At 35.7% G+C, this 20,703-nt stretch overlaps 1 long non-coding RNA gene across 1 annotated transcript; it reads right to left on the reverse strand.

Annotated features, from left to right (window-relative positions):
* Positions 1-2,781: 2,781 nt before the first annotated feature.
* On the reverse strand, positions 2,782-5,749 carry LOC107851636. The gene is made up of 2 exons (XR_001669107.2): positions 4,883-5,749; positions 2,782-4,031 (listed from the first exon to the last, which is right to left on the reverse strand). It is a non-coding gene; the product is annotated as an uncharacterized LOC107851636 (long non-coding RNA).
* Positions 5,750-20,703: the final 14,954 nt, after the last annotated feature.

The raw sequence follows: 20,703 nt of genomic DNA on the forward strand, positions 1-20,703 counted from the left end.
GCCACGTAAGAAATTAAGATTTAAAAAAAAAATCTCACACACATACTATTTTTATTTTAAAAAGAAAAAAATATATATTTAATATTTATATATATATATTAAATAATATATATTTTTATATATATGTATAATATATTAAAAGTGTGAAAACCCTTAGAAAAGTGATTTGAACTTTTTGCCCTTCATTAAAAAACTCTTCTTTAGACAAAATTGTCTTTTCACTATTTTTAAATTTATTTTTAATTATTTTTATTATATTAACTAGACTTTCTAAAATATATGAGACTCATAAAATATATGGTAGGAGAATTAATTAATATTTTTCTTTCAACTAGACTTCCTAAAATATATGAGACTCCTAAAATATAAGATAGGAGAATTAATTAATATTTTTCTTTCTATTGTTCAATTAGAAAAACACTCCTAAAATAGTACTCTATCAAGCAAATACTTCTATAAATATTGAGATGTACGTTAAACTAGAGAATAAACCGATTTGGCTATTGGGAGAATATGATTGATGCGAATCTAACTTGATTTAATAGCAGGTCTAGATTGGTGGATGCTCTTCACTGTTTTTGTCAGTATAATAGAATTCAACATATGTGTATATATATCTTCTTTGTTTTCATTCAAAATCATTCTTTAGGTTCAAAACTTCTGCTCAGACAAGAATTAGTTGGATCAAAATCGAAACTTTGTGATCACTCTTATATTTTTTTTATAGTTTACAGGTCGTAGATGAATGTCGATTGGCTTTGAAGAATTTCTTATGTAAATGTTGGATTTAACTGTATTGTTTTGATATCTTTATTATCTTATTGTTTTATTTTAATTTACAGATGTTAGATGAATGTGGGTCGACTTTGATTTCTTTTTTTTAATTAAAGGTTAGGTTTAATTGTATTATTGTAATATCTCTATTAGTTTGTTGTTTTGTGGTAATTTACTGTTCTTAGATGAATCTTGATCGACTTTGAGAAATTTTTGTGTGTAAAATTTAAGTTTAATTGTATTATTTTGATATCACTTTTATCGTATTATTTGTTGCAGTTTACAGGTGATAGATAAATGTCGGTCGGTTATAAGAAATTTTTGTGTGTAAAGATTAGATTTAATTGTATTATTTTAATGTCTCTATCATTGTATTGTTTTGTTGTAATTTACAAATGGTAGATGAATGTTAATCGACTTTTAAAAATATTTTTGATAAAGGTTAGGTTTAATAAATAAATTCTCCATCTTTACATACTCAAAAGATATTAAATTTAATTATTATATTTATTTTTATTATTAAATAAATATCCTATTTAGTATGATGTTTGAACTCATAAAAAAAAATAATTTTGTAAGTTTCAGTATTGAGTAATGATATTGGTAATCATTCAACTAGGGATTCCTTGCTCAAAGATGTTCAGTTCTAAAAGAATAGAGTGAATGAGAAAGATAAGTAATTTGAAACTGCTAACAAAAGGGGGTTGGAAAAATAGTTGGGGGTTGAAATAGTCTTTTTGGGGATAGAGGGACTTGAACCCTTACGATTTTAAAAGTCGACGGATTTTCCTCTTAACTAGTGTGTGTATATATATATATATATAATAAAAAATTCCCCCCCGTTCTTTCTCCCTTTTAGTCCCTCACCCCCACCCTCTTTTTTCTTATTCAAACACAAAAATACTTTCATCAAGTTAAAATTAATTTTTTCAAATTGTCTTATTAATAAAAAAAAATTTAAAAGTAAAAATCAAAAGAAATCTGATTGATGATAAGTGATTCAAAAACAAAATCATCAATTTAATGTAATTTTTAGCTAAATTTTGATGGAGTTGGATTGAAGGTTGAGATGGTGTTCAACGGAGAAAATTATTTAATAGTGTTTTCATGTTTGTTCTTGGATGGTGTTAATGGAGGAAAATGAAAAAAATTAAAGGAAAGTGTTGTTCTTGGGTGGTGTTGTTAATGGAGGAAAGTGAAAAGAATTTGAAGTTGTTAATGGAGGTTTGAGTGTTGTTGTTGTTGATGATGATTTGAAGAAGAAAGAAGAAAAAATTGTCAATTTTTTATTTTAATTTTCTTTTTTTTTCTTTTTTTATTATATTTTAAATATAAGATTACTGAAATTATTTTTTTTAATAAATATACACGCCCTTTTTTTTAAAAAAAATGTCACGTCAGCTTTAGGGATCTAACAAATACACTTTAAAGATGCTAAGGGAGGTAAATAAATGAAAATTAAGTTTAAGTGCTAAAATGAGTTTGGAGGACAAGTTCAGCGGGGTAAAAAAAATGTCTCTTCTCATAAAGGAAAAACATATTTTAAAATATGATGTGTTTTATCCCCTTTTAACTTGAAGGCTTGAAAAATATTGATTTCAACTTTTTAAATTATTTCAAGACTTTAAAGAAAATTTTGAAATAATTTAAGAAATTATAAAGTCGCCACTTTATTTATTTGAAAAGAAATTAAGAAAATTTTAAAGAAAATCCTAAGTCTTAAAACAGAAAAAGATTTAAGCTTTTAAGAAAATTTCGGGTAAGAGGTTCTTATTAACATTTTAGAAAGATTTTTAAGGCACCTAAAATGTCAGCTAACTCACAGTTATCCGGACTATTTGAAAATGATTGTTTGACTAACTTGAAAAAAATATTTGATTTTTTTTTTAAAGAAATTGATTGAGAAAACATCTTTGAGGTTTATGCGAAATAACTTTTTGATGAATTAGTAGGGAATTTAAATACGCCTTAGGAAACAACTAGCAAATAAATATAAGGAAAAAGAGATGGAGGGAAGAGATTGAGATATCTAAACCCATTTGGACCCAAATCTATGAACCTGTTCTAAACTATTCGATTGGACTTTTGGCCCACTTGCACCAGTCCTAAACTAGTACTTTGGGCTTTCAGCCCATAACCGCTTTACTTATATTAATTTACAACTTTGATTTTGAAGTCCAAATGAATGAATAAATAAATAAAAACAACAATATAAATTTAACGACTTCATCAATGGGTTTCGACCAATTTTTCTTCTTCCACAGCAACAGACTCTTTTATCCAAAGTGATCAGCTATAAGGGATGGGCCTCATTTGGCTCATTATGGAATGCCAAAGGAGAAGAGTCCATTTGGACTTCGAACAAATTCGCATACAAAAGAAGACATAAAGAAAGTTAAGATGCATGCATAATGGAGTAATATAACAAAATGATAAATCAAAAGGAAACTATTATGGTCCAAAATAAAAATAAAAATGAAAGACAGTAAGCCAAGATATAGAAAGGCCAAAGAAAATGGGCATGTTTGACATAGTAAAGTCATGCAATTATAGCTATCATCAATACCTAAAAACGTATAGACCGATTTTAAAGAATAGACATGTCCAATACTAACTTCATGGAGGGAGGCTTAGTGAGCAGGGATAAGAATGATAAGAAAACACAAACTTGCAAACAAAGATTTGGGGATAAAAGAAGAGAAGCATGTGAGATTACATTGCCTATCTCCAAGGCTCCATCAATTCTTTCTTTAACATTATGAACTAGGGAGAATCATCAAATCCTAAAATGTGTTCATTATAGCCCTTAAAGTCGATCAAAGCATCACAAAGAAAATAAATGAAACCGCGAGAAGACATCTCGAGTGAATTTGAAAGAAAAATTTCAGAAAGTTTCTTGTGAAATGGGGTGCAACAAGATACAAACTTTTATAAAGATACCAAAGCATTAACATACAAGAACAAGAAAAAGCACTAAGACATACACTAGAGTTGAGAATTAAACTAAACAAACCTCATGAGCAACATACTCATGATGTCAAATAAGAAAGAAAACATTAAAGATGAAAACTTAAGAATAAGTCGAGCAACCAGAGAGAAAAAAGGAAAAAAATTAAAATGATCCAAGCAAAATATACTTATCTAAAGTTGCCGGCAGAAGGATCTTAGTGATGAAGATCGAATATGATGAAACTTTGTTTCATTTGCTACTTCCCACTTTTGAGAGAAGAACTAGAGAGTGTTCTCCCAAAATTTGCCTTTATATATTCATTGAAGAAAAATTCAAAGTAATTATAGAATTTCAAGCAAAGTGAATCAATTCCACACATACACTGGGATTGAAATAAAAGCAATTAGAAGAGGTGAAACAACTCAACGTGCACAAGAATTAACTACTTTTTGACGATGATTAATGTATCCTAGCCCCTTTTTAGACATAAATGAGTGTTATCAAAACTCAAAACAGCAACAAAGGTTGGAGTAAAACAGGAAACAACTTAAAATAGAACGTCTTCCAAATTATTATATTTATCCTTAGGAGAAAGAAAGCAACAATATGTTCCATAGAATAGGCAAACTAATTAAGCATTTCACTGCACATATAGTATGCAAAGCCAATTTTATCCTATTTGATTTCTCTACCACATGATAACACAAATGAGGAAAAAGATAACTTTAAACAAAACATTGAGACTATGCCGAATACAAGCAGATGTAAAGCTCCTAACCTAATAGACGTTAAAGTAAATTGGAAAGGGGAAGGAACAACACAACTACAATAAACCTACTCCAAAGAAAAAGAAAAATTAACAGAAAAAACCCACTGAAGTTTACTTCTATACCCAAAATAAACACTAAATTAGAACAAGCAGCTCCATAAAACAATCTTAAACATACACTGATTGACGCGTTCAAACATGAATCACAAACATCAAGCGACCGACAAAATAGACGAAACTATTGCAAATTTTGTTAAACACAAGTACTATGGCCTGTAAGCCTTTCTACAACAAACAATTCTCAGCACTTCTATCATTAAGGCTAACACGCTACAAAAAATTGACAAAAAGAAGAAAAAATATCGAAATTAAAAGAGACGAAATATTACCTATTTCGGGGCAGCAAAACAGGTCTTTGGGCTTCCGTCGAAGTCACAGCCACCATTAAAAAATATTGCCGTCAACTCGAGAACTTTGATTAGCCCACGATTTTCAACAAAAAGAAAATATTTCACGAAAATTTGAATTCTTTTTGCTCAAAGCTTTTTCCAAACCCTGAGACTTGTCCTTAATTTGCTCCACAATGAACTATTTATTGAAAACAAAATGGGAGGAATTTTTAGCTTTCACCGATGTGGGACAAAGGATTTTTAGGGGTAATTTGTGGAATTTTAATTGGGTGAATTCGAATTTTGAATGAGGATATACCTCATTCTAGTACTGATTTTTGGAACTTTTTGAAGAAAATTTAATGGGTTTAATCAATGGAAATTCGGAAAAAGGAATAATCCTCAAGAACCAATAGAATTCACAGAAATGTGTACTAATTCGTACCAATTTTCCCTCAAATTCGTGGATTTGAATGTTAGAAGAGCCAGCTAAGCAATTTCTACAAGCTTCTCAGCATCTTCATTGTACAGATCCGCGTGGGAGGGTACATGATACATACGAGAAATGGGTTGAGGTCGGGTCGATTGCGGGTCGAAGTATGGCTGAAGTTGTTGTAGTAGTTATCATCGATATTGAAGCTGTTCGCTGTTGTTGTTGCTTTTTAGTGTTGTACGCGTATGAAGTTGCTGTTGTTCATTGAAGTTGAAGAATATAAACAACGGGACGGGTCTTGGGATTTTGGGCTGCTGGTTCGGTTGATTAGAGTGATTGAGAGCTAGAGTGTTGTTGCGCCCGAGGCGGGTCAGCCGTGGCATGGGCTGTTTGTTGTTATTGTTTTGTTGGGCTACTTTCGTGGCCCAATTTAAAATGGGGAAGGTTAAAGAATTTTGGGGTCAAATTAAAAATCAGTTGACCAATTGTATTGCAATTATGGTCAATTTGATTTCAATTATGGATAAATTTAATAGATTGGCTAAATTAAATTGACATTCGATATAAATTAATGCCTTGTTTAGTCCCGACCTTCTTGGTTTAATAAAATTAAATAAATATTTTTTTAAATAAATTATTTTGAGAACAAATCATGTTTAAATCAAGACTTTGCCTTCGAATTATCTTTCGAGATAATACAAAAACAACAACAAACCTAGTGTATTCCCACACAGTGGGTCTGGGGAGGGTAAGATGTACACAGTCCATACCACCACCTCCGGAGAGGTAGAAAGACTGTTTTCGATAGACCCTCGGCTCAAGACAGTATCTTTCAAGATAATACTTGATTAAAATTTAATTTTTTCATAAAAATAATTATTTAAGTGACTAATTTATTCGTTCTCATATACACGAACACAAGAATATATAATCATCACTTAAAATGGTAAAAATTACGTAGATAAATACTTTGAAAACCTTTTATCTGGATAAAACAAATATTATAATTTTATTTAAAATTAAATAAATTCAAAATAAAAATAGCCGTGGAGGGCAAAATTTAGGTGTCAACAACTGCCCTTTCTCTTTAGATAGGGTGGATGTAAGTAACCCTGGACAAATGAAGTTTGACGTTCCTAATTTCGTCCTACCACAAATTAGTTTCTAAGAGAGGTTGATTTTCACACGAGTTTCATGGAGTTATGGCCAGACTTTGGTATCAGGTTTCCTACACATCTCAGGTATCATGAGAATTCAGGCCACTTGCAGTTCATAAAACTTGATTTTTAAACATGATTTTTGATTTTTTTGATGAAATCAAAAAACTGTGAAATAAGGGGATTTGGGGGGATATTGGAACACAGTCGAGTTTTAACATAAAGCCCAACCCACATATCATCGAGACTCAGGGAATCAAACTGTTTGTAGTTTGATTCAATAGGTAGAAAAGATAGTCTTTTATTTTAGATGATCTTTGGCCCAAGAGGAGTGAAAAGTTTATTGAGTTGTGAAAAAGAGGCTTGTAACCTCTGAACCATGAATGTGGGATCCTTCACATCCATAGGCAAAAATTTACCTTGACATAATTTCCAAAACTCTAAGTATGTTGTCACCCTAATTTGACAAAAAGAGAAGGTTTCCCTCAGTATGAGTTTAGAAATATCCCGAAGGTGAAGCTGAACCAGAATATCCCAGAATACCCACATGCCTTCTAATAGGGGAGTGGTTTTATAGTGGTGGTAATTATCCTTTAGCTCGCGTCCAAAGAGTTTGACGTCCTTCTATAGACTTTGTCCCTTTTGCTGCTAAGAAAAAGTTTCATATGCTGCGTCCTTATTGGGGTCATCCGAACCTGTGATTTTGATTTGATATTTTCATCCTTTCGGATGTTCTCGATAATATCTCAAAAAAATCATTAGTAATAAACACAATTTACGAAAGAGATGTAGAGTTTTTTACCATATCTCTATGTGAGTTGTTGCCTAAAAAGCGAAGTCATCCTCTCATGTACCTATTTGAAAGGAAATAACTTGCTATAATTTACACAAAAACCCTATTGGTTGTTGCATAATTAGATTATTTGTCAATTGAAAATGTCTTCAAAATGGGGTGGCTCTTTTGGACACCAATAATACTTTATGCAGAACGGTCCTTGCAACTGTGTAATCTTATGCTGATGCGGCAACCTTTTTGGTCGCCTATAATGCTTGTTGTATGTGGAATAATAATTTTTTCAGTTATTGACAATGATTCTTTGTATGTGACCTCGGGTAAGTCTTGCGTATCTTTTGCATCGATACGACTTATAGATTTTCCTTGAATTTTCAAGCTTTGGATAATCTTGCATATTATTTGATATTGGATACGAGACAATCTACATATATCCTTTGAATTACTAGCCTTTAGGTAATCCTGCACATTATCCGACCTTGCATAAGAGATGGATTACAGATATCCCTCCAATTGCTTGTTCTCAGGTATTCCCGTAATCATCCAACCTTGGATACAATATGACTTATAAATATTTCTCAAAATGCTAGTCTTTAGGTAATATTGCATATATTGCGGCTTATAGCAAACTCTTGGACGTATTTGTAATGTCCTAAGTTTGTACCCCGAATGCTACACGGTGGTCATAATTTTGAAGGACCACAAGCTAACCCATGATTGGTACCTGCTGCAATAACTGAATAATAATACTGTAAATATGCAGAAATTAGGCAAAAACTTTCCATAAAGTTCAATACTAAAAGAAAACTGAATACGGTATAACAATACCAAAATTGAAACATCTGTCTGAAAATACTCTAGTCTGAAAAGCCTCTAAACTGTCTGAAATATTGAGTTGATGGGACAAGTCCCCAACTAAATCCAAACTACTGAAATAAACTGGACTATTGAAATACTAATCATGTCCTCGAACTATGAGGACTCACCACTAACTCTGTTAGCTGAATATTTAAACCTGCTAGGTATGATCGGGAGCCCGTGCGTCTGAACCTATGATATAAAACATCATAGCGCAAAAGAAAGGTATGCGTCAGTACTTTGAATGTACTGGTATGCAAAGTAAGGTAGGCTAAAATATATGGGTTCATATGCATGAACAATACTGACTGAATAACATGAATTTAACTGAATGAGAGTACATGCTGGAATACGTAAACTGTAACTGAGATTGTGATAACACTGGATACTGCTGAATACTAATTAACTGATATCTAAGTTTACTGGTACTGAATTATTGATAACTGAGTGAATGTATCTAACAATCCTGAATATGGAACTATGCTGAGTTTCATACAGAGCTAAATTACCGTATCTAACAGTCCTGAATTTGTAAAACTAAACTTAGTTCTATACTGAGATTGGAACTAAAATTAAGACTGCGAGAGATAATTATCTAACCGATATGCTCCTCTTTGAACTAATTGGGGTCCAACCTGTAACCCCAGTTGGAAGGGTGTCAATACCGTACCACGGGTAAGGACAAGCTGAGTCACCCTCATCTGGCATGTGCTCTGAACGAGAATGGTGGTACCCTCAACTGGAAGGTAAATCACTTCATCAACCCTCAACTGGCAGGTTGATGTCTCAACCTACGTTGGCTGCGTAGTTATGGAACACAAGGACTGCTTCTAAGGTTCATACCCTCTACTGGTAGGTGAGTCCCCATCCTTGGGTTCACTCGGTGATGAATCTTACTCCTAACTGAATAGACACTGGACTGCTTTCTAAACTGTTCTAAGCTGGACTGAGATGTTACTGATCATACTGTTTAACTATACTGAACTGAGTTCACTGAGTTTCGTGGACTGACAAATACTATTGAATTCTGTTAACTGACTGAATTCTACTGATCGTGACATGGCTAAATACTTGTAAGACCCCGTAAAATACTTAAGCTTAATTCAGTTCCTTAAGCTTGTCAAGGGGGTCACAGACTTAGAAAATTCTAGCTAGGTACCCAGACTTAGCTTAATTTTGGCCTTCAAAATCTGAAAAATTCATTTCGCTACCTTAACATCCATTAATTATCTATATTCTTGTTAATTCATGATCAAGAAGGTCTATAGATGTTCTCGGACAAGTTTTGAATTTTTCAAAACTTATTTCAAGCAAGTTTGGAAGTCCAAAACAGTGGAACAATGCAATCTTGGCGCACCGCATCGCCAATCGCGTTGGTCACCAGTGGTGCAGACTGCCAGAGCCAAAACAACTAAGGATCAACGCATTTACGGCGTGCCGCATCGGGTATAGCATCGAAACCCTTGACACGCCGTGTCGCTCATACCGTTGGTGCCCAGTTATTTAGTCATTAAATGTCTACGTTTTTAAGGGAAAATGGGTAATTCTCCCACCCCTATATAAGTAACAAATACTGGATTAAGCCCCATTTACACCAAAATATAGCCACTTACCTCAAGATCCTCTCAAGAACACATTAGGGTTTTCAATTGGGGATCCAAGTCCAAGCAAATTTCTCCGTCAATCATCAGGAGTCTTCCGTCTAAGGTATGCATAGTGTTTATTCATGGACTCTTTTCATCTATGAAGCCCAAGAATCAAGTTTTAAATTACGAATTGTGTTATTCATTCTATCAACTGAATTACGTTTATGTGTTGTTGTTGTATGAATTCCAAGATGGAACCTTTATTATATTTTTATGAAATTACGCTAATATGTGGACTGAAATCATGAAATTGGGTGGAATTGTGAAGTAAGGATGTATTAAATTCATGCTCATGACTAAGCCTTAAATGATGCAATCTAATTATTTGATAAAATGCCTAGGAGAATAGTAATTATGATTGATAGTTAAACTGTGACCCAAGTTATGAATGTACGTGTTCCCCTATATTTAAAATGATTTGCATGAGGATTTTTGTGTAATACAATTGCATGATGATATAATTATGATATTAAAATGATGAAGTTAAGACGTGATCATGTGCATTTTAAGCTATATAAAAGATTATGATAACCATGTGATTCATGAAATATCCCTTACGGTCGTAGTATCAATTGTTGGCCATGTATTCAAGAAAGTCATGCTTTGTCAGTTTCCTTCTATCAAGTCTTGGGGGTACTTGTACCAAAAAATATAGTTGTGTACCTAGAGCCAGTGTCATGTTTCACGTTATCCTCAGTCTAGCCATGATCCATAAAACTCAGTCAGTCATGTGACTCAGGAAATCTCAGTAAATTCAGAAATCTCTGTAGTATTCCGTCAGTCAACGAAACTCCATGAAATTAGTCTAGTCTAGTTCAGTTAATTATGTTCAGTGTCTATTCAGATAAGAGTAGGAATTAGCGTCGAGTAAACCCAAGAATGGGAACTCACCTATTATAGAAGGTGCGATTCTTAGTAGCAATCCTTGTGTTCCTGAACTACGTAGCCAACATAGGTTGAGACATCATAGCCTGTTATATAAGTGTAGATGAGGTGGCTTAACCTATTATATGAGGGTTCCCACCATTCTCACTAGAGTTATCTATTATATGAGGGTTACTCACAGATTGTCCTTACCAGTGGCGCGGTATTGACACCTTTACAATTGAGGTTACAGATTGGACCACAACTCAGCTATATTGTGATTATTTGGGGCATTCCGATTAGATAACTACTTTCCATAGTTTCAGTTACATGATCAGGACTGTCAGATATAATCATATAATTTCAGTAAAATAACTCAGATAGTTCTTTATAATTCATGACTGTCAAATACAGTCAACTCTGAATAGTACAGAACTCAGCTAGTTCCATCAGAAACTAGACTGTCAGATACAGTCACTCAGTATCAGTTATTTCAGTTATATAACTATCAGTATCTCATGTTATTAGCACCCAGGCTCAGTAATCATGTCGTCACGATCTCAGTTACAGTTATTATGTATTTATGCATGCATTTTCACGTTCATGTTATCCAGCCAGTTAGTATAGTTCATGCATGTGAACCTTTTGTATTTAGCCTACCTTATTTATACCAGCACATTCAATCGTACTGACGTATTTGCACTATGGTGTTTTTATACCACAGGTTCAGAAGCACGACTCTTGAGCATTAGTAGCAGCCATGTTTAGCAGTAAGTCCTCATCATTCGAGGATGATATTATGAGTTATTTTATAAATTCAGATTTAGCTTTTAGTAGATGGAGTTAGTTAGGAATATGTCTCATCAACTCCTTATTTAGACAGTTATAGGCTTTTCAGACTATCATGTTCAGATGGTTATTTCAGTTGTTTTGGGTATTTCATACCCCATACAGATATTATGTTTTTATTAGTTATGTTCAACATTGAACCTTACGGTCTATCATCCTTTATTTCTGCATTTTTATATGTATATTATGCAGTGTACAGGTACAGGTATCAATCATGGGTTAGCTTGTGGTCCTTCGGGGTCATAGGCACCGTGTAGTATTTCGGGTATCAGATTCGGGGAGTTACAAACTTGGTATCAGAGCCTAAGATTCAATAGTATCCTAGAAAGTCTAAAAGCCGCATCTAGTAGAGTCTTGTCCATGGGTGTGTTGCACGCCATACAGGAGGCTATGAGATATTTTAGAAATAGTTTCCCTTCTTTCAATATTCATGTTGTGCCAGTGAGCATCATCTTAAGTTAATCTCTCAGTCTGATTTATTTCTCCTTTTCTTCTACAGAACATGCCTCCCAAAGGAAGAAATGGGAATCAGTCAGCCCCTCAGCCCAAAGATCCTTTGGGCGAACATGTTTCTCATCAGAGCTAGATTCACTAATCTTGCTCAGTTAGTTGCTACTCAGAATGAACGACCAGCTATCATTTCAGCCAACCTAGTGGCCAGTTCAGCTGCAGCCAGGATTCAGGACTTCACCCGAATAAATCCTCCATCTTTTCTCGGTTTTAAGTCAGATGAGGACCCTCAGGAATTCATCGATCAGGTTCAGAAGATTATAGACATCATGGGGGTTACTTTTAGTGAGAGCACTGAGCTAGCTGCATATCAGTTGTAGGACGTTTCTCACACTTGGTTTAAACAGTGGAAGTCAGAAAGGCCAGATGATGCAGGGCCTATTGAGTGGGAGGAGTTTGTTACTGCATTCTTAGATAGATTCTTTCCCCAAGAGCTGAGAGAGGCTAAGGTGTTAGAGTTTATTAACCTCAGGCAGGGTAACATGATGGTAAAGTAGTATTCTTTTAAGTTTACTCAATTAGATGGATATGCCCCTCATGTGGTTGCAGACAGCAGGGCCAAGATGAGTAAGTTTGTTTCAGGGGTGAATGATAATGTGGTCAATGAGTGTAGGTCTACATTATTGAATAGTGACATGACTTTAGCCAGGCTTATGACTCATGCCCAATAGATAGAAGAGCAAAATATTTAGATGAGGAAGAAATAAAATAAGAGAGCAAAGATAGGTAGTTTCAACTTTGGTCAGCCCAAATCAGAAAGAGGAAACCATTCTCAATTTTTTCCTAAGTCATCAGTTCCAGCTCCTAGATTCAGAGATGCTAGCAGAGATAGAGTGCCAGGCTCTAAGTCTCAGGGCAGTGTTAACAGTGCCCGCACCTATCTTCTTTGCCAGACTTATGGCAAGCACTATCAGGGTATTTGCAGAGCTGACAGTGGTATTTTTTTTAGATGTGGCAAGCCAGGCCATCGAGTTAGAGACTGTCCTTATCCAGGTCCTCAGGGTCAGCAAAACCATTCCTCATCTCAGTCCGGTCGCTCAAATCAGTAGAGTGCCACCTCCAGTAATACTAGTGGGTAGCGCCCAAATCAACTTTATACTCTCTTAATCCCGACAAGATCAGGAAACTTCTCCTGATATGGTTACTGGTACATTATAGATATTTTATTTGCATATTTATGCTCTGCTAGATCCAGGTGCTTCCTTCCTTGTCTTTTGTTACTCTTTATATAGCAGTTGATTTCAGAATCAGTCTCGAAATTCTAGTAAAACCCTTTTCAGTCTCTACCTCAGTGGGTAAAACCATCATAGCCCGACAGGTATACAGGAACTGCCCGATTATGATATTTTAGAAAGTCACTTTAGCAGACTTAGTCGAATTAGAGATGACTGATTTTGATGTTATTCTCGGCATGGATTGGATTCATTCCTACTATTCCACAGTCGACTACAGAAATAGAATGTTCCAGTTCTAGTTTCTGAATGAACCTGCCCTAGAATGGAGGGGTAGTACTTCTGCTTTCAGAAGTCAGCTTGTTTCCTACCTTCGGGCAAGGAAAATGATATCTAGAGGATATGTCTATCATCTTATTCATGTTAAGGACTCTTGCTCCAAAACTCCTAGTCTTGCATCAGTCCTAGTCGTGAATGAATATTCAAATATCTTTCCCGAAGATCATCCAGGAATTCCTCCCGAGAGGGAAATAGACTTTGATATTGATCTTCTTCTAGATACTCAGCCTATACCTATTCCGCCATACAAAATGGCACCAGTCAAACTTAAGGAATTGAAAGAGCAGTTGAAGGATCTCTTGGATAAGGGACTTATCAGACCCAGCATATCCCCATGGGGTGCATCAATCTTATTCGTGCGCAAGAAAGATGGTTCTCTTAGAATGTGCATTGATTACTATTATCTCAATAAAGTCATGGTCAAGAACAAGTATCCTCTTCTCAGAATTGATGATTTATTTAATCAACTTTAGGGTGCCAGCTATTTCTCTAAGATAGACCTCAGATTCGACTATCATTAGCTCAGATTCAGAGAATGTGACATTCCAAAGCCAGCCTTTCATACTCGGTATGGTCACTTTGAATTTATAGTCACGTCTTTCGGTCATACTAATGTCCCAGTCGCTTTCATGGACTTGATGAGCCGGGTGTTCAAACAGTGCTTGGACCTATTCGTCATAGTCTTTATAGATAATTTTATGGTCTATTCTCTTAGTAAGCATAATTATACAGACCACCTCAGCGTTGTACTTCAGACTCTCAGAGATCATCAGCTATTCGCCAAATTCAATAAGTGCGAGTTTTGGCTAAGTTCAGTAGCATTCCTTGTCCATATCATTTTCGGTGATGGCATTAGGGTAGGTCCTCCAAAAACCAAAGTGGTAAGAAACTGTCCCAAACCTGTCTCTCCATCATACATCAGGAGTTTCTTGGGTTTGGATGGCTATTACAGATGATTTGTTGAGGGATTTTTTTTTCTATTGCGTCCCGTATGTCCAGACTGACTCGGATGAAAGTCAATTTTCTGTCGTCAGATCCTTGCGAGAATAGTTTTTAGGAGTTGAAGACTCAACTCACCTCAACTCCAATCTTAGCTCTTCCAGATGGTTCAAATGGGTTTGTAGTGTATTATTATGCATCTAGAGTAGGTTTGGGTTGTGTTCTCTGCAGCATGGTAAGGTATATCCTACGCCTCCAGACAGCTTAAACCCCATGAAAAGAATTATCCTACTCATGATCTTTAGTTAGCAGCTGTAGTGTTTGCCTTGAATATTTGGAGGCATTATCTATAGGAGTTTATGTAGATGTATTCACAAATCATAAGAGCCTTCAGTATGTCTTTTCTCAGAAAGATCTCAATCTTCGTTAGAGAATAGAGCTCTTGAAAGCTTATGACATGAGCGTCCTTTATCATTCGAGAAAGGCCAACGTAGTGGCTGATGCTCTCAGTAGACTTTCTATGGGTAGTGTTGCTCATGTTGAGGACAGTAGGAAGAAGTTAGCTTAAGAGTTCCATCAGCTTGCCAGACTAGGCGTTCGCTTAGTCGATACAGAGGAGGGTGACATATGGTTTCAGAGTAGTTTAGAATCATCTCTAGTTTCCTAGGTGAAAGAAAAATAAGATAGAGATCCCAGTCTAGTCAAGTTGAAAGAACCAGTCAAGGATCAAAAGATAGAGGTGTTCTCCCAAGAGGGAGATGGTGTTCTGCGTTGTCAAGGTTGTCTGTGTGTTCTAGGTGTAGATGACTTAAGGAAGCGAATTCTTGCAGAAACGCATGGTGCACACTACTCTATTCATCCAGGGGCCACAAAGATGTACCGCAACTTATGGGAAATCTATTAGTGGACTGGGATGAAGAGAGATATTTTAGAGTTTGTGGCTAAGTGCTCTACATGTCAGCAGGTAAAAATAGAGCATCAGAAGCCTAGTGGGTCTATGCAGGAGTTCAGTATTCCTACTTGGAAGTAGGAAGAAATGAACATGAACTTCATGGCGAGTTTACCTCGTACTCGTCATCAACATGATTCAGTTTGAGTCATTGTAGACAGAATGACCAAGTCAGCTCATTTTTTTCCAGTTCATACCTCTTATTTACTCGAGGATTACTCCAACTTCTATATCAGAGAGTTGGTCAGATTTCACGGTGTTCTATTATCCATTATCTCAGACAAAGGTACCCGGTTCACCTCTTATTTTTGGAAAGCGTTCCAAAAGGGTCTTGGTATCCAATTTCATCACAGTACATCCTTTCATCCTCAGATAGATGGTCAAGCAGAAAGGAACATTCAGACTCTAGAAGATATGCTAAGGGCGTGTGTAATTGATTTCAAGGGAGATATGCTAAGGGCGTGTGTAATTGATTTCAAGGGTAGTTGGGATGACCACTTTTATTTGATTGAGTTTGCATACAACAATAGCTATAATTCCAGTATTAAGATGGCTCCGTTCGAAGCTCTCTATGGTAGAAGATACCAATCTCTAGTTGGTTGGTTCAAAGTTAGTGAGGCTTTAGTTATAGGGCCTGACTTGGTATTCGATACCTTTGAGAAAGTCCAGTTGGTTAGAGAAAGACTCTGGGTTGCTCAGAGCCGACAGAAGTCTTATGTAGATGTGCATAGAAAAGATCTCGAGTTTGAGATCGGTGATTATGTCTATCTAAAGATCTCTCCCATGAAAGGAGTGAAGAGATTCGGCAAGAAGGGAAAGCTCAGTCCCCGATATGTCAGTACCTTCAAGATACTTAGTCGTTTCGGCAAGGTAGCTTATGAGATCGAGTTGCCTTCAGATCTAGCCTCAGTTCATCCAATTTTCCATGTCCTTTTTCTCAAGAAGTGTATAGGTGACCCGACAGTCATAGTCCCTATTCAGAGTGTAATGTTCAGAACAACCTCTCTTATAAAGAGATTCCAGTCGAAATCCTAGACTATTAGACTCGTAGACTGAGGAACAAAGAAGTTCCTATAGTCAAAGTTCTTTGGCGAAATTAGTCCGTTAGGGAGCTACTTAGGAAGCAGAAGCAGATATGCGAGCCAAGTATCCTTACCTCTTCCCCGCCAACTTAGGTCTAGCTCAAGGTAACAGTTCTCCTTAAGCTTTTCAGTTTCATGTTCAGACTTCAGTTACAATCGTGGTACTCAGTTTATGCTCAGAATTCCATTATAAACTTGGTATTAAATACTACTCCACATTCAGTCATGCATTCATGTATCAGTTCAGTTATATAGTCATGCATCAGACATGCATTCTTATTGTGAGAAACCCAGTTCGTCAGAACACTTAGTAATGCATCACGAATTAGTTACACATGCATCAGATATGCATGCTTAGTATGATATATTCAGTTATCAGTCATGTCAGTCATGAAATCATGTTCCAGTTGTTCATGCTTAGTATGTGTTTCAGTCTATCGTTTCTCCCCTCTTAGTCGGTCTCATTCGAGGATGAATATTCTCAAGGGGGAGATATTGTAAGACACTGTAAAATACTTAAGCTTAATTCAGTCCTTTAAGCTTGTCAAGGGAGTCATAGACTTAGAAATTATAGCTAAGTGCCCAGACTTGGCATAATTTTGACCTTCAAAAGTTGAAAAATTTATTTCGCCACCTTAACGTCCATTAATGGTCTATATTCTTGTTAATTCATGATCAGGAAGGTCAATAGATGGTCCCGAACAAGTTTTGGATTTTTTAGAACTTGTTTCAAGCAAGTTTGAAAGTCCAAAATAGTGGACCAATGCGATCTTGGCGCGCCGCATCACCAATCGTATTGGTCACCAGTTGTGCACACGGCCAGAGCTAAAACAACTGAGGCTCAATGCATTTACTGTACACCGCATCGGGTATAGCATCAAAACTCTCAACGAGCCGCGTCGCCCATAGTGCCGGTGCCCAGTTATTTAGTCATTAAATGTCCTTATTTTAAGGGCAAAGGTGCAATTCTCCCACCCCTATATAAGTAAAAAACACGGGATTAAGACCCATTTACACAAAAATATAGCCACTTCCCTCAAGATCCTCTCAAGAACACATTAGGGTTTTCAATTGGGGATCCAAGTCCAAGCAAATTTCTCCGTGAATCATCGGGACTCTTCCATCTAAGGTATGCATAGTGTTCATTCTTGGACTCCTTTCGTCCATGAAGCCTAAGAATCAAGTTTTAAATTATGAATTATGATATTCATTCTATGAACTGAATTATGTTCATGTGTTTTGTTGTATGAATTCAAAGATAGAACCTTTATTATATCTTTATGAAATTACGCTAATATGTGGACTGAAATCATGAAATTGGGTGGAATTGCGAAGTAGGATTGTATTAAATTCATGCTCATGACTAAGCCTTAAATCATGCAATCTAAGTGTTTGATAAAATGCCTAGGAGAATAGAAATTATGTTTGATAGATAAACTATGACCCAAGTTATGAATGTACGTGTTCCCCTATGTTTAAAATGATTTCCATGAGGATTGTTGTGTAATACAATTGCGTGATGATATGATTATGATATTAAAATGATGAATTTAAGACACGATCATGTGCATTTTAAGCTATATACAAGATTATGATAACCATGTGCTTCATGAAATATCCCCTACTGTCGTAGTATGAATTGTTGATGTCGGCCATGTATTCAAGAAAGTCATGCTTTTTCAGTTTCCTTCTATCGAGTTCTGGGGGTACTTGTACCCAAAAAATATAGCTATGTACCTAGAGCCAGTGTCATGTTTCATGATATCCTCAGACAAGCCATGATCCATAGAACTCAGTCAGTCATGTGACTCAGGAAATCTCAGTAAATTCAAAACTTTCAGTAGTATTCCGTCAGTCAACGGAACTCCATGAAATTAATCTAGTCCAGTTCAGTTAATAATGTTCAGTGTCTATTCAGATGGGAGTTGGAATTTTCACTAAGCGAACCCAAGAATGGGAACTCACTTGTTATATGAGGGTGTGATTCTTAGAAGCAATCCTTGTGTTCCTAAACTACGCAGCCAACGTAGGTTGAGACATCATATCCTGTCCTATGAGTATAGATAAGGTGGATTAACCTATTATATGAGGGTTCCCACCGTTATCACTAGAGTTATCTGTTATATGAGGGTTACTCATAGATTGTCCTTACCAGGGGCGCGGTATTGATACCCTTCCAATTGGGGTTATAGATTGGAGCCCAACTCAGCTATATTGTAATTATTTGGGGCATTCTGATTAGATAACTACTTTCTATAGTTTCAGTTACACGATCAGGACTTTCAGATACAGTCATACAGTTTCAGTAAAAGAATTCAGATAGTTCTTCAGAATTTAGGACTGTCGGAACAGTCAACTTAGAATAGTATGAAACTTAGCTAGATCCATTAGAAACTAGACTGTCAGATACAGTCGCTCAGTATTAGTTATTTTAGTTATATAGCTATCAGTATCTCATGTTATCGGCACTCAGGCTCAGTAATCATGTCGTAACGATCTCAGTTACAGTTATTACGTGTTCATGCATGCATTCTCACATTCATATTATCCAGCTAGTTAGTATAGTTCATGCATGTGAACCCTTTGAATTTAGCCGACCTCACATGCATACCAGTATATTCAATCGTACTTACACATTTACACTATGGTATTTTATACCATAGGTTCAGAAGCACGAGCTCCAAAGCATCAGTAAAAGCCAGGTTTAGCAGTGAGTTCTCATTATTCGAGGATGATATTATGAGTTATTTAATTGATTCAATTTTTTCTTTCAGTAGATGGAGTTAGTTGGGGACATGTCCCATCAACTCCTTATTTAGACAGTTAAAAGCTTTTCAGACTACCATGTTCAGACGGTTATATCAGTTGTTTTGGGTATTTCATACCCCATCTAGATGTTATATTTTTATTAGTTATGTTCAGCGTTGAACCTTACGGTCTATCATCCTTTATTTCTTCATTTTTCTATGTATAATATGTAGTGTACATGTAAAAATATCAATCATGGGTTAGCTTGTGGTCCTTTGAGGTCATGGGCACCGTGTAGCATTCCGGGTATCAGATTTGGGGCATTACAATACTATTCTGTAACTGACACCAGCTCTATGCATACAACTAAACTGTCGGGTATTAAATACCCCCCAAGACTTGATAGCATAAATTATACGACATGGCATAATCTTAAAACATGATAGCTAAGTACTTGGTCATCGTACATTCGTTTGGGACATTCTAGCAAACACTTGCATGACATAAAATTGAATATATGCTGACCTGATATAATTTCACTATTCAACTCACATAAATAATTCATCAAACACTTGAAGGACATAATATATGCAAATAATACTAAACAACATGTAAGCATCATAGTTCAATTTCACATTTACAACTTCAAGGGTTTCAACATGGTTTCGCATGATAATGCACACATATCAATAATTCCATATGAATCTTGTATTAAATCATGAACTAGAATTCCCATTGACCATAGTAATCATGAACACATTCAAATTCAACCATGAATTTATCAAATCTCATAAACTTATAGTTAAAAGGGATTCTTGAACTCCAAGGGAGGAAAGGAACCCTTGGATGAACAATTAACATACCTTAGTGCCTGAATTCTGAAAGATTGGTGGTGGTTTGTTGAGTTCTTGATTTGAAATTGATCCCCCTAGGATTTCTATTCTTTAGAAATTTAAGAATAATGAATGAAATTAGCCTCTAACTGGGCTTAATCTCGTGTTTTGGGGGATGATAAACGTGGAAAAAAAACCTAATTACCCCTGAGGACGCAACTTTTTAATGATTGGAAATTGAAATATTGATGCGCAAATCTATGCACCGCGTCATTGGTATCGACGTAATGGGAAACACACCGCGTCGATTCTACATTGGTTCATTGGAATTTGCCACTGGGACCCAATGAAAATTACTGATCGATGCGATGGCCACTGTGCCGCACCAAGATCGCATCGATACACTATTTTGGATTCCTAAATGTGGTTCAAACGAGGTTCAAAAAATTTAAAACTTGTTCGGAAACACCTACTGACATTCCTGGTCATAAATCAACCTAAAGATTGGCATTTTAAGGTTATAGATGTCGTGAAATAGAGTTTTCAATTTACGAAGGCCAAAATGATACTAAGCTTGAATACTTCGCTTAAATTTTCTAAGTCTGGGACCCCTTAGCAAGCTTAAAAGTCTGGGTTGAGCTTAGGATTT

The sequence above is a fragment of the Capsicum annuum genome, chromosome 12 (assembly GCF_002878395.1).
Source record: "Capsicum annuum cultivar UCD-10X-F1 chromosome 12, UCD10Xv1.1, whole genome shotgun sequence".
In the NCBI taxonomy this organism is placed as follows: Eukaryota; Viridiplantae; Streptophyta; class Magnoliopsida; order Solanales; family Solanaceae; genus Capsicum; species Capsicum annuum.